At 35.6% G+C, this 15,071-nt stretch overlaps 1 pseudogene; it reads left to right on the forward strand.

Moving 5' to 3' along the window:
- Positions 1 to 330: 330 nt before the first annotated feature.
- LOC145715067 (AP-1 complex subunit sigma-2-like) lies at positions 331 to 13,755 on the forward strand (annotated as a pseudogene).
- Positions 13,756 to 15,071: the final 1,316 nt, after the last annotated feature.

Here is a 15,071-nt window from a genome sequence, read left to right on the forward strand (position 1 = left end):
GCAACTCGCTCTAGTGCGTCACCCTGACTTCTCCTCCGCCCGCCACAACCCCGGCTCGTCCCTTGTCCGGTCCCTGGGGCGGAGTCCGTCGGTTCGCCCTCCCCTCGCGGTCGAAGCCTTCTTTTTGCCACCTTGTCGTTGTCCGCAGCAACATGGCTTCTCTACCTCAGTTCGGTGACAGGGAGTTCCCCCCAACTGCCACTGCTGCGACAGGAGGAGTCCCGTCGCGCGCGCGGCCCTCGGCCGCCGTAAGTTTTGGCGGGGGCGAGCGGGCGCGTCGGGACCATGAGCAAGAGTTGAGCATCTTTCTACTGCGTGTCACACCGGAAGATGCGAAAGCCAGTAACGGATGCTCTGTTACCCCGGCATCTTTGGTTCGGGAATTGTGTGGGCATTCTTGGGTGGGGCTTAAGACCAGAGTCAGCGTTGCTTGAGGTCTTTGATCTACACCTTCTCTGTCATCGGTCCCTAGGAAAACTTCGGAAACGGCCGGACCAAAGAACGTTGAACCGAATGAAGCCGGCTCCTGGGCTAAGCCCGGGTTTTTAATAGCGATCTGAAAGACTTAAAGTTCTCTATCAATTTGGGGGGAATCAAAGCATTGTTTTTTAAGGGGAGTGGGGGGAGGAATGAATGCTTGTGTCTTGTAACTGATTACTTTCCTATTCTTGTAGAGAATTTTATTTAAAGAAGAGTAAGTTATTGTTAAGTCCTATAAAGGATCGCAAGGGTGGTGGGCACGTGGGGAATACGGAACCCTGCCAGACTCGACCCCTCTTTGCTTTCAATATCCACGAATAGGGGGTCCAACCATTTCAAAATTTTGGTAGCCAGCTTGCATTATATACTGATGCTAGTGATGCTTAGTGTTGCTTTTTTCAAGAGTACAAGACCTTATCTAATTAGGCACATTCATATTTAACAGTTGTTTGTGTTATGTATGAGTCATTTAAGTTAAATAAAATGAGTTCCGGTCGTCAAGCCAATTAATGCCACTTCGTAAATCTACAAATGTTTTGTCAGTATTTCTTGGATTATGTGGAAATCTGACAATGTCTTAGCAACTTTGCCGGTTTAGGGGTCATTTTTTTCTCGGTTGTGTAAATTCACCCTTTATTCAAATCTAGAATAGTGTGGTGCACATTAGTGACAGGCTTGAATTTCACTTGCAGTGACAGTATTGAAGCACTTTTTTTTTTAAATAATTAAGAGGAACTTCAATAAGTAAAAGAAAAAAAAGATTACCTATGTAAATTTTGTCTTTAAATGATCTTTGTAAGAAACCACACTTAGGTTTGCACTTGGCATGGCCAGTGGACTTACAAGGAGCTTTCTTCAAAAACTAAACATAGATATAAATCAGATTGCTTTGCAGATCCGAAATAAATATAAAGGAAATAGTTTATAAATTTGCCAGATTTCAGCACCCACTCCATCTTTAGAACCTACTTTTATTATTTTGAATGAAGAATTTTGTAATGATTGTGAATCCACTACGTATCTTGACTTTTAAAGAGTTTTAGTCTCTTTTATAATATTAAATCAACTCAGTTCTTTATTGTATACATATTTGTGTTGGATTTTTTAAAAATTAAGTGGATAGATACCTAAAAGTTAGCTTTTTAAGAAAAATCTGTGTTTATGGGATCCTTTTTTTCCCATTGTTTTTAGATTTTTTTAATGTTTGCTTAAGATATGCCAGTATTACCTGAAGAAAGAATTCTAAGTGAAAGTATAAATTATTCTTCCAGGACCAGGAAGAGCCCAAAGGTGAAAAGTAGTGGGTCTTTTTTTTTCTTTCAAATATGTCTAAGCCAGTTGAGGTGTACAGTTCTCCTTTGTTGTAAACAGTTATAGAATGTACAGAAAACGTACAAAATGGTTTTTTAAGTTGCAAAGTTGTTTCCAACAGGTAATGGTTTTCTTCCCTGCCGGTATCTTCTCACCCCTGTCCCACCCGGTATCTCCTTTCCAGACTTAAGCAAACCAAAGGAGGTTGGAAGATTTTTCTACAAGAAGTATTTCCTTTCATTTTCAGATGTCTTTTCAAAGCTTTTTTAATCTTTAATCTTAACTCTACTGAATGAAATCTTCAAATGTAACTTTGATTTTACTTATCTTAACAGATACAGTTTATGTTGCTTTTTAGCTGCCAGGGAAAGCTACAACTGCAGAAATGGTATGTCTCAGTATCAGACAGAGAGAAGAAAAAAATCACAAGGGAAATTGTTCGAACCATTTTAGCACGTAAACCTAAAATGTGCAGCTTTCTTGAGTAGTGAGATCTGAAGATTGTTTACAAAAGGTATAGTTTTTATTTATCAGAAATTCAGAAGTAGCAGAATCAAATGTTAGGTCATTTGTAATGTGGAATTGCAGACTTTTGAGAGATAATATTTGTAATAAATTTCTTATAAGATAGGTGGAAACTTGGTGTTTTTAAAATAGCTTATTTTTACCATCCATATTAAATGTTAACATCAGGGCAACAGTTTACAAATAATGATGTTCATGTTTATTAATCTTCTGGAAAAAGTCAGTGAACTCATTCCTTTGCAAGTTATGTAGGTCAGTATTTTAAATGGTCACAACTCTAAATTTAGGTAAAAATAGACAAGAGATATAATAATCTATTCTCCCCCTTCATTCCATCTCTTCTTATGAATCTCTAATGACTGATAATAATCATGCTTTTATCAGTTTTCAAATTTATTCATTTATAAACACACTCAGAATACAGACCTCTTTAGTCATGTAGTTGTTTAAATATATCTATTTTGTAATTTATGTTTATATGCAGGATCTGATTTTTAGTCATGCTTATTACTTCTAAGTAAATGAAGCAATGATGAGAGGTATGAATAAGTATCAATTTTGACAAAGATGGAGTCTTTAAAGTTTGATCTCCCAATCTATCTCATAGATTGTTTTTAACACTAAATTTATTTTTTAAGTGTTGTCTTAATTATTACCAGTAATAGCGTATTTCTTATTTTATTATTATCTGAAGCTTTGAAAAGTTTAAAATGCATTTTGCAAGACTCTTCTAAGAAATAAATAAAATAAATATAATTTCTTCTATAGGACGTTTTCTGGGCAACATTTACTTTGTTTCTGGCCATTCCTTTTCCCTTTAAGTTTTAAGTTTAAGTTTAATTTAAAGTTTAATTTAAATTTAATTAATTAATTAATTAAAAATTATATAAAATTAATTTAAATTAATTAATTAAATTTTAAAAATTAAAAATTAATTGATTAATTAATTAAATTAATTTAAGTTTAATTTAAAGATACAAGTAGCTAACCTAATGAGTTTAAGTAAGGTAAAATAAGGCAGTTTATATATTTAGAACATTATCTCTTACATGGGGAATGTTCAGGGAATTAACAGTACAGATGTAGTGAGGGTTAAAAAGAAATCTGATTTTCTTATCTGCTTTTATTGTCTGCTGGATATGGATGGTGATATTTTTATTGGAATGAAGACAGAGGAAATGGAAATTATAGAACATACAATGTTGTTTAAGTATTGTAGAGTAACAGAATGAATTTTATCATCTGCATTTTTTATGTTGGGTGCATTTTAGTGCTTATTAAGAAAATACAATAAAAATAATAGAAATCTAGAGCTAGAGAATATCTCAGAATAATCTACTTAAATATTTTTTCTAACGCCTTTTCTCTTGGAGGTAGAACCTTAAATTGAAGTAGATGTACAGCTGCTCTTGTAAAATCAGGAATAGGAAGCCTGTATCTTTGTCCAGTTGGCTTCTGTCTTCTACAAATAGACAGTTTCTCAGCAAACTGCTATTGTTGATCAAACCTCAATTTTTTTTTAATTTTTTTAAGTTTATTTCTTTTTTTTTAATTTTTTTTAAATTTTTTTTCAACGTTTTTAATTTATTTTTGGGACAGAGAGAGACATAGCATGAACGGGGGAGGGGCAGAGAGAGAGGGAGACACAGAATCGGAAACAGGCTCCAGGCTCTGAGCCATCAGCCCAGAGCCTGACGCGGGGCTCGAACTCACGGACCACGAGATCGTGACCTGGCTGAAGTCAGACGCTTAACCGACTGCGCCACCCAGGTGCCCTATTTCTGACACAGAGAGAGAGCAAGCGTGAGCTAGGGAGGAGCAGAAAGAGAGAGGGAGACACAGAGTCCGAAGCAGGCTCTAGGTTCCGAGCTGTCAGCACAGAGCCTGACGCAGGGCTTGAATTCACGAACCATGAGATCATGATCTGGGACAAAGTCAGACGCTTAACCGACTGAGCCACTCAGGCACCCCGATCAAACCTCAATTTAAACAAATTAGAGAGATCAGTTTTCTGTTTCTTAAAAGATCATTGTAATAATAGGAGAATGGAAGTTATGTACTTATGAGACTGGGTCCTAAGAAATAATTTAAGAGACTGTATTATAATAAGGTCATGAAGTAAGACCCTGGTAATGTCTTTGTCATTAAAGGAGAGTTTAATAAAGATAAATTTTATAAGACTTGGTTATTAGTAGAAACAGGCAAGGCAATGAGTAAAGGAAAGGAGTAGGGTGGTTTCTTGTTCAGAACAATAAGAAAATGGTAAACTAGAGAACTTGGCTCATTTTTTGGATGGTTTGGGATGTGTGTTTGACTTGCATTTGCCAGTGTTTAGTTTCTGGTGGAGTGAATGTTCTGAAAGTCTGCAGAAATTTTTGTTATAAATTGTTAACTAGTACCATTTAAGCGACAGCCAAAGGGATAAAAGAAAAAAAAACCTTCAGAGTGGAATAAGAAGAGAAGTATGTAATCAGTGTAACGTTCAGGAATCCCTAAGCCTACCCCTAGGTTCTTAATTCACTATGAGTTAATCATAACTCACAAAACTTACTGAAACATAGTATACTCATGGTTACAATTAAGTACAGGGAAAGGATCCAGATGAGAAAGGACAAAGATACATAGGATACAGTTCAGAAGAGTTCCAAGCTTGAACTTTCTGGTTCTTTTCCCTTGATGGAATTATGACATTCTAATGTTGTAATATCTAAAAATACACATAAAACATTTCAACCAGGGAAGTCTGGTGGTCAGTTTTTATTGGGGTTTGTTTGATCACATAACTGTGGTAACTGAATGCCAACTTCAGCAGATATGTGGTGGCCCAGAACCCCCACAATAACTAATTCTTAGCATAGATTATGTGGCATGGCCAAGGGCCCCAATAAACAAATATGCCCTCATCAGGCAGGGGATTCCAAGATATTAGATATTAGATAATTTTCTAGAACAATGCCTTATGTCTTTTTCAGCAAGGCTGTTCTCCCGTGTAGTCAGTAAGGTAATTTATTTAAAAATAAAATTACTAGTTCAAATGTGGTTCAAATGTCAGGTAAAGTTCAATTAAAATGAAGAAATAATACATTAGATTTTACTGTGAGCTTTTCATAAGTGCCCTTTGCCAAATTTTCAGTAAATTAGAACTCTCCGGATGTGAGGGTGATCTGGCTGTGACATCTGTCACCCCATTGATCGCCAGGGTTGATTTGGCTGATCTGGCTGGCTAGGCGGGTGTCCCCTTCCTCCCTCACCGCTCCATATGCATCCCTCCCACAGCTGTGCGCTCAGTCGAAGAGGATGACCTTCCCCGATAGACAAGGACCGTTCTTCGGTCAAGGGTATAAGAGTAGCTGCACTCCCCTGCTAGAACCTCCAAACAAGCTCTCAAGGTCCATTTGTAGGAGAACGTAGGGTAGTCAAGCTTCCAACACGCCAGAAAAAAATTAAAAAATACAAAATAAATAAAAAAATTAGAACTCTCCATGTAGTGATATCTAGTGTGAAAAAATGAAGAAGTTTAAAAGGCAAGTGTAGACTATTTGGGGAATTTTTGCCGTGAAGGAAAGAAGAAGTAGTATCCACTCATAATCTTAGGACTGGGAGATAGGGTTTAAAAAAAGATTGAGAACCTTAAGCTTATTTATACATGGAGTAAGGAGTCCCTGTTAAAAGAGGAAGAGTTAAAAGTGCCTTCACATCTCATGAATCAAAGTTCCTATAGTTGATGGAAAAGGGCTGTTAAGGGGATGAAAGGAAAAGCAGTAGTGTTCCTACACATGTCAATCAGTCTTTCCCAAGTTAGGTGATAACTTCTTTTATTTATTTATTTTTTAAATTAATTTATTTGTTTGTTTGTTTGTTTGTTTGTTTGTTTGTTTAGAAAGAGAGAAAGAATCTTAAGCAGGCTCCAAGCCCAGCATGGAGCCCAGTGTGGGGCTTGATCTTATAACCATCACATCATAACCATGAGATCATTACCTGAGCCAAAATCAAGAATCAGTGCTTAACTGACTGAGCTACTTAGGTGCCCCTACTTTTTCATTTAAAGGCTGTAGTGTATAATCTACTGTGATTGATACTTGAGTTCAAGAAACTGTTTATGTAAAAGGCAAACATTACAAACAAAAGGAAGAGCCATATTGAGGGAGAATTCACATACAAAAGTTTTGTATCATTTATAATCAGTTTTTATATTAAAATCCCCTCTCCCTGTTTTGTATTAAAAACCTTATTTATGCTACTGTTTATTGACAAATGTTTTGTTAGGGTAAACAGGTGATTTGTTTTCTTTAGTGCAGCTGGAAGAGGAAAGATCTTTTAAGTAAGAGAATAATCTCAGAACATTAGAGATACCTGTTAATACCAGCAAGTAGTGTTTATATCTTCATAACTTATATCTTTATAACATATACATTATTTTTTGTCTCATCTATGTTCTTCATTTTGAATATGTCTCATACAGATTCTTTCTGTTTGGGAAAGAACAATATGGACAAAAGATAATACAGTTGGAAAAAAAACACACTGAAAATCTAGACACTTCAATTTCATTCCCTGTTTCTACCACTAGCATTGTGCTTTTGTTTTCTCATCTCTAAAGAAAATGTTTTTGAAGATTGCTTGAAGAGAGTATATTGAATGCTTTTTTTAAATTTTATTTTGAGGAAGAGGCTCTGGATTTAAATTTACTAGAAAATTACACACATTTCCAAATTATCTCTTTGAGAATATGTTAAAGTATATTACTGAATAGATTTTTTAAAATAATAAAAGTTTTTACTAATATACCTGTGGGTATTATATTTAGCTGTCACAGACAGTCTCCAGATATTCAGCGGACCAAAGAGAAGTCAAATGTTTTGAATATATGAATAGATATTTCCAGATGTATTCTGAAAACTAATTGTTACAGTAAACCTAAACTCACTGTTAAAAATAATACAGATAGCAATCTCTTACTCGGCACATCCCCAAAAGCAAGGGAATTAAAAGCAAAAGTGAATTACTGGGACCTTATGAAGATAAAAAGCTTCTGCACAGCAAAGGAAACAACCAACAAAACTAAAAGGCAACCAACGGAATGGGAAAAGATATTTGCAAATGACACATCGGACAAAGGGCTAGTATCCAAAATCTATAAAGAGCTCATTAAACTCCACACCCGAAAAACAAATAACCCAGTGAAGAAATGGGCAGAAAACATGAATAGACACTTCTCTAAAGAAGACATCCGGATGGCCAACAGGCACATGAAAAGATGTTCAACGTCGCTCCTTATCAGGGAAATACAAATCAAAACCACACTCAGATACCACCTCACGCCAGTCAGAGTGGCCAAAATGAAGAAATCAGGAGACTATAGATGCTGGAGAGGATGTGGAGAAACAGGAACCCTCTTGCACTGTTGGTGAGAATGCAAATTGGTGCAGCTGCTCTGGAAAGCAGTGTGGGGGTTCCTCAGAAAATTAAAAATAGACCTACCCTATGACCTAGCAATAGCACTGCTAGGAATTTATCCAAGGGATACAGGAGTACTGATGCATAGGGGCACTTGTACCCCAATGTTTATAGCAGCACTTTCAACAATAGCCCAATTATGGAAAGAGCCTAAATGTCCATCAACTGATGAATGGATAAAGAAATTGTGGTTTATATACACAATGGAATACTACGTGGCAATGAGAAAAAATGAAATATGGCCTTTTGTAGCAACATGGATGGAACTGGAGAGTGTGATGCTAAGTGAAATAAGCCATACAGAGAAAGACAGATACCATATGGTTTCACTCTTATGTGGATCCTGAGAAACGTAACAGAAACCCATGGGGGAGGGGAAGGAAAAAAAAAAAAAAAAAAAAAAAGAGGTTAGAGTGGGAGAGAGCCAAAGCATAAGAGACTGTTAAAAACTGAGAACAAACTGAGGGTTGATGGGGGGTGGGAGGGAGGGCAGGGTGGGTGATGGGTATTGAGGAGGGCACCTTTTGGGATGAGCACTGGGTGTTGTATGGAAACCAATTTGACAGTAAATTTCATATATTAAAAAATAAAAATAAATTTAAAAAAAATACAGATAATATTTTAGCTGGGTTTTTTTTCTGTAACAGTCTTATTGAGATATAACTAACATATCATACAATTCAGCCATTCAAAGTATATAATGCATTGGCTTTTAATATATTTAGTATATTCACAGAGCTGTGCATCCAGTATAATCAATTTAGAGAATTCCCAGTTACCATTATCACCCCCTCTTACCCACCCACCCCCCCCCCACACCCACCAAAGAAACCATGTACAACGCTGTAGATGTGCCTGTTGTAGACATTTCATGTAAATGGACTTCTAAAACGTGGTCCTTTGACACTGGCTTCTTTAATTTATCATTATATTTTGAAGATTTTTTGTAACATGTATTAGTATTTCATTTCTTTTCATTGTCAAATATATTGTTACATGGATTGTCAACATTATTCATTCATTAGTTGATGGACATTTGAGTTGTTTCCACTTTTTGGATATTACAGGTAATTTGTGAACATTTGTGTTCAAGTTTTTTGTGGACATATGTTTTTATTTCTCTTAAGATTTTACACAGGTTTGGAATTGCTGGGTCATAAAGTAACAGTTTGAGGAACTGCTAAACTTTTCCAAAGTGTATGTACAATTTTACATTCCAGTAGCAGTCTGTGAGGATTCAAATTTTTCCAAATCTATATCAAAAGATGTTGTTACCTGTCTTTTTTATTATCACCATTTTATTAGGTATAAAATGGCACCCACTGTGTTTTACTAACTTGGTGTAAAATTCACATAAACCACTAATCCTTTATACAATGCACTGTTTTTACTGTATGTACAGAATTGTGTAATTATCACCTCTCTCACCTCTATTTTCATCACCACCGAAGAAACTTCATATGTATTAGCAGTGACTACCTATTTCTTCGTGTACATTTCCCTTGTGACTACTAATTTTTCTGTGTCCATAGATTTGCTTTCTTCTGTACATTTCAAGTAAATGGAATAAATGGAATCATTTACTTGTGTTCTTTTGCATGTAACTTTTTCATTTAACATGTTTTCAAGATTTGACCATGTCAGTGTGGATCTTGAGAATCTTAACAGAAGACCATGAGGGAAGGGAGGGGGAAAAATAGTTACAAACAGAGAGGGAGGGAGGCAAACCACAAGAGACTCTTAAACAAGAGACAAACTGAGTGTGGATGGGGAGGGGAGGGGAGATGGGTGATGGGCATTGAGGAGGGCACTTTTTGGGATGAGCAGTGGGTGTTGTATGTGTGTAAGACAATTTGATGATAAATTTGTGTGTGTGTATGTGTGTGTGTGTAAGATTTGACCTTGTCATAGCATGTATATACTCATTCCTTTTAATGACTGAATAATATTCCATAGTATGGATTTACCACATTGTGTATTCATTCATCTGTTGGTAGACATTTGAATTGTTTGTACCTTTGGCCGTTGTGAATAGTGCTACTGTGAACATTCATGTACAAAACACAAAAATTCCTTCATGCATTTTTTTTGCTACCTGTTTCAGTTCTTTTCCTGTGTAGCTAGGTATGGAATTGCTGGCCATAGGTAATTTTGTGTTTATATTTATGAAGTTCTTCCAGACTATTTCTGTGATGGCTGCAATACTTTACATCCTCACTAGAAAGGTACAAGCATTCCAATTTCTCTAGAATCTTGCACTTTATTTCCTTTTTTCCCCTAAGACATACTGAGTAGTGTGAAATGATATTGTGGTTTCAATTTGCATTTTTTTTAAGGACTGATGAGGTTGAGCATCTTCTTGTGCTTTTTGGCCATTTGTTTATGTTCTGTGGAGAAATGTCTATTCAAGTCCTTTACCTATTTCTTTTCATAAAAAGGTGCTGATTTGGAATGCTTTTCTGCATCGCTTGAAATGATTATGTAATTTTACCTTTCATTCTTTTAGTGCTGTGGAACCAATTTGTTTTGTTTTGTTTTGTTTTTTGTTTTGTTTTTTGTTCAACCACCCTTGAATTTTTTGAAACCTCACCTGGTCATATTGTACAATCCTTTCAACATGTTGATGGATTCAGTTTTGTTATTATTCTCTTGAGGAATTTTGGTCTGTAATTACCTTGTGAAATCTTTATGTGGTTTTGGTATCCTGGTAATGGTAGTCTCAGAATAAGTTACATGCTTCCCCCTCTTTGTTTGGGGAAGAATTTGTAAATGTGGTAGGATTTCTTATTGAAGAGGCCTGTTCTTGGGCTTTTCATTTTTGGAAGGTTTTCCTACAAGTCAGTCTCCTTACTTGTTACAAATTTACTCAATTTTCTATTTCTTTTCTAGTTATTTTTCGTACTGTATGTATTCCTTTGAATTTTCCATTTTGTCTAAATTGTCTAATTTATTAGTGTAGTATACTATTATATTCCTTTTTATTTCTCAGGGTAAGTAATAATGTTCCCACTTCCTTTTGAGACTATAGTAATCTAGATACTCTACTTTTCTTGGTTGGCTTTATTGTTGTTGTGGCTTTTTGCACTTTAAATATGTAATACCACTCTTGGCTTCCATAGTTTCTGAATAGCAGTCAGCTCTTAATATTGAAGATCTATTACTTGATGAGCGTTTTCCTTCTTGCTGCTTTCAAGATTATCTCCTTGGTTTTTTCGGCAATTTGAATATAATCTGTTTCAGTGTGGGTCTTTTTTAATTTTTCTGCTGGAATTGATAGAGCATATTGAATGTATAGATTCATTTCTTTCATTGCATTTGGACAGTTTGACCACAAATATTCTCGAGAGTCTTTTCAGAACTCTCCAAGCATGCATCCAGCTGTGGACATACATATGAAGTTCTGAATTACCCAGAATAGTTACGGAATTTTAAAAACTTTCTTACTCCACCATGTCTCCTTTTCCAGTCCTTCTTTCACAGGTTTTTAAGTTGTCCAAATGTCTGCTGCTCCAGCTATTATTTACCGCCCCTTGTTACTGCAGCTAATAGTTTTGCCTTTAAACACTTTGAGCAAAAGCTGCCTGTGAAATCATCCTAGCCCTGTTAATGCTCACAGCTGGGAGATATAAAGACATATCCTTACCTAGTCTTTGAGGCAGCCACCAGACTGGTGGTAACCTGTACCACAATTCTTTGTAAGGAAAGTTCCTATTGCACTCTCTGGCATTAGCAGTCAGCACTACAAATGTGGGCTGCCATTCTCAAGGTAGCCAGCAACCTGGGGAATGAGATAGTAGGCAAGAGAATTGGAACCCCACAATGCTTTTTATTATAGTGCAACAGGTTCTTTTTTCCTTTATTATTTAATGTAAAACTTGTGGCCTGGAGTGAAATCTTTGTTGCATTTCTTATCCTGGGTCCATTACTTAACTAAACCATGTTCTGTATCCATACAGTTATTGTGATGATTCATTTGACAATATCTTTGATAAGTCCTTTATTTTCTGCTTTGCTTACTTTTCATTTGAATGAATCATGGAGTCTATTATGTTTTAGTTAAGTGAACTCAAGAAGAAAGCTGGATCATAGAAAATGTTTTAAGTACCCAGAGAAAGGAGTCTGAAAGGAAGAAAAGCAAAATAAATCGTCCTTTCTAGCTTATGTGATTGAATGATGTGTTTTCTTTTTCCTTGTGTGTACTTTTCAGAATTTCTCTTAGGAACATTTATTTTTATAGTCCAGAAGAAGAAGAATCTGCACTATTGTGAGAAAGAAAGGAAATGTGTATGTGGAGATTTTCACAATACTAAAAAAATATATTTAGAAAACACAAGTACAGGGGCACCTGGGTGGTTCAGTTGGTGGAGCACCTTATTCTTGATTTCATCTCAGGTCATGATCTCATGGGTTTATGGGTTCAAGCCCTGCATTGCGCTCTGTGCTGACAGCAGAGAGCCTACTTGGGATTCTCTCTCCTCTCTCTCTCTGCTCCTCCCTGACTCATACTTTCTAATAAATAAATAAATAAACAAACAAACACACAACTATAGAGTAAAATTTTATTCCACATTTATATTTTGTTACAGATATGCTAGTTTGTATTTTTGCTGTGCTATTGAGGATCAGGAAAATGAGCTGATTGCTCTGGAAATAATTCATCGTTATGTGGAATTATTTGACAAATATTTTGGCAGTGTGAGTAGTGTAAGAAATTGAATGCCATAGTAATTTTTTAATATTCATAATGAGTTTATTGTTTGTTTTATGGGTTCTGTTTAAATGTTACTATGCTACTGACAAGCAAAGAATAACTGAATTATGTGTAAGTGTGAGTAGTTGACTGTCAAAATTCCTTTCCCCCAGAAACCTATTCATTTAATTATTATGCTAAGAATAAGTTTTAAGATACTGAAATTGGATGCAGTTCAATTACAAATATTTTAAAGCTTTGAAAATGTTTAGTATGGAATTTAGATTTGGGTAACAATTATATTCACATTTTATTTTTTTAAAGCTTACTTATTTTGAGAGAAAGAGCATGAGCGGGAGAGGTGCAGAGAGACACAGAGAGCAAGAGAATCCCAAGCAGGCTCTTCAGTGTCAGCACAGAGCCCCACTTGGATCTCCTTTCCATGAACTGTGAGACTATAACCTGGGCCAAAATCAAGAGTCCGTGGCTTAACTGACTGAGCCACCTAGGTGCCCTGATATTCACTTTTTAAACAAGTATTTAAAAACGAGTTTTGAGGGGCGCCAGTCGGTTAAGCGTCCGACTTCAGCTCAGGTCACGATCTCGCGGTCCGTGAGTTTGAGCCCCGCGTCGGGCTCTGGGCTGATGGCTCAGAGCCTGGAGCTTGCTTCCGACTCTGTGTCTCCCTCTCTCTACCCCTCCCCCATTCATGCTGTGTCTCTCTCTGACTCAAAAATAAATACACGTTAAAAAAAAATTTTTTTTTTAAATAAAAATGAGTTTTGAGGGTAAGATATTCTTGCTGGGGGCATGAAAAACCAAATTTTATTTAGCTTGTAGACATTGTGTTTTCAGGTACTTCAAATCTGAAAATTAAGTCAGTGATGCTTAGACTAGTATAATTGCTATTTTTACAAGGAGACGATTGATTTACTCTTGTTAGATTTTATTTAGCACCTGATAGTCGATAAGCAAAATTTGCATCCTTTAGTTTAACATAATTATTATTTTTTTGCTTTTTAGGTGTGTGAACTTGATATCATCTTTAATTTTGAGAAGGCTTATTTTATTTTGGATGAGTTTCTTTAAGGGGGGAAGTTCAGGAAACATCCAAGAAAAATGTCCTAAAACAAATTGAGCAGGCAGATCAACTTCAGGAGGTAAGCTTCTCTACTAGTCTTCTTTACTGTTTTGTTGTTACTAAAGAAGTCTTGGTTATCACCCTTATAGTTTCAGAAACTCCTCAGAAGCACATTTGGAATATAGTGTCTATGTGCAGGTCATTTTTTTAAATCATAATATGTGTTCAGTCGCATCAACTCAATTTAGATTGTTCATTTTGAAGAATCAGAAAGGCTGTGTTTTTGCCTATTTTTAACACCCAGAATACTAGCACCTAAATTTTTACTAGGTAAGACTACTTTAAGAAGGGGAAACAGAGTTAACATTAATATTTCAATAACTGTATCCAATGTTTTAGTTATTTAAGGAAACCTCTCTTTTTTTAGCGTGGATAATAGAGACTGGAAGTTCATTCTGAACTGGTTATTTTCACTTGATGTCCTTAAGTGTAAATGTAGCAAAGCAGACTAGAGTTTTCTTAGGTTTTTTTTCCCCTCAGGAAACTGTATTTCTCTATCCTTATGTTTTTCTAATAAATTCTCACAGTTGTTAGGATTTGGTAAATTGAGTACAGTCTGTTCATGTATTTTTTTTTTTAAATATATTGTCTCAAGGTATGTGTAAAATAAAATTTCACATTTTCACTGTTTTGAAGTGTATAATTTAATTTCATTAATTATGTTCACAGTGTTATGCAGCCATCATCACTGTCCATTTCCAAAGATTTTACCATGCCCATATTTAAACACTCAGCCATTAAATATTATTTTCATCTCCCTGTTACCCTTTACACGCTCACTTTAGTTTGTCTTCTATTTTATGTCTCTAGCCTATTCTACCTCTTATTTGCCTTTCGTGTCTGGCTTATTTCACTTAATGTCCTCAAGCTTCATCCATGTTTTACTAATTGTGGCTGAATATGCAATATGCCATTGCATGCATATATTATATTGTGTTTGTCCATTCATATCTTGACGGACATTTGGAACATTTCCACCTTTATTGTGAATAATACTGTATCATGGATAAAGTTATCTGTCTAAGTCCCTGCTGTCAATTCTCTTGAATATGCACCTCAATAGTCTTGGTAATTCTATGTTTAACTTTTTGAAGAATAGTCAAGTTGTTTTTCACAGTGGTTACTCTTGTTTTTCCACCAGCAAAATAGGACAGTTCCAATTTCTGCTCATCCTTACCTGTAGTTTGTTGTTGGTTTTTTTTCTGTTGTTTTTGCTGTTGTTGTTTTTTTTTAAGTTATCCCCATTCCAGTAGGTGTGAAATAGTATCTATAATTTTGATTTGTATTTCCCTAATGGATAGTGAATGATATTGAGCATCTTTTCATGTACTTTCTGTCAATTTATATCTTCTTTGGAGAAATGTTTATTCAAGTTCTTTGCCATTTTGAATTTTTTTTGTGTGTATGGCTCAACTGCAGTAGTTTTTTTATATAATATGAATATTAAATGCATGTCAGATACATGAT

This window comes from Panthera onca, chromosome Y (genome assembly GCF_046562875.1).
Source record: "Panthera onca isolate mPanOnc1 chromosome Y, mPanOnc1 haplotype 2, whole genome shotgun sequence".
Lineage (NCBI taxonomy): Eukaryota > Metazoa > Chordata > Mammalia > Carnivora > Felidae > Panthera > Panthera onca.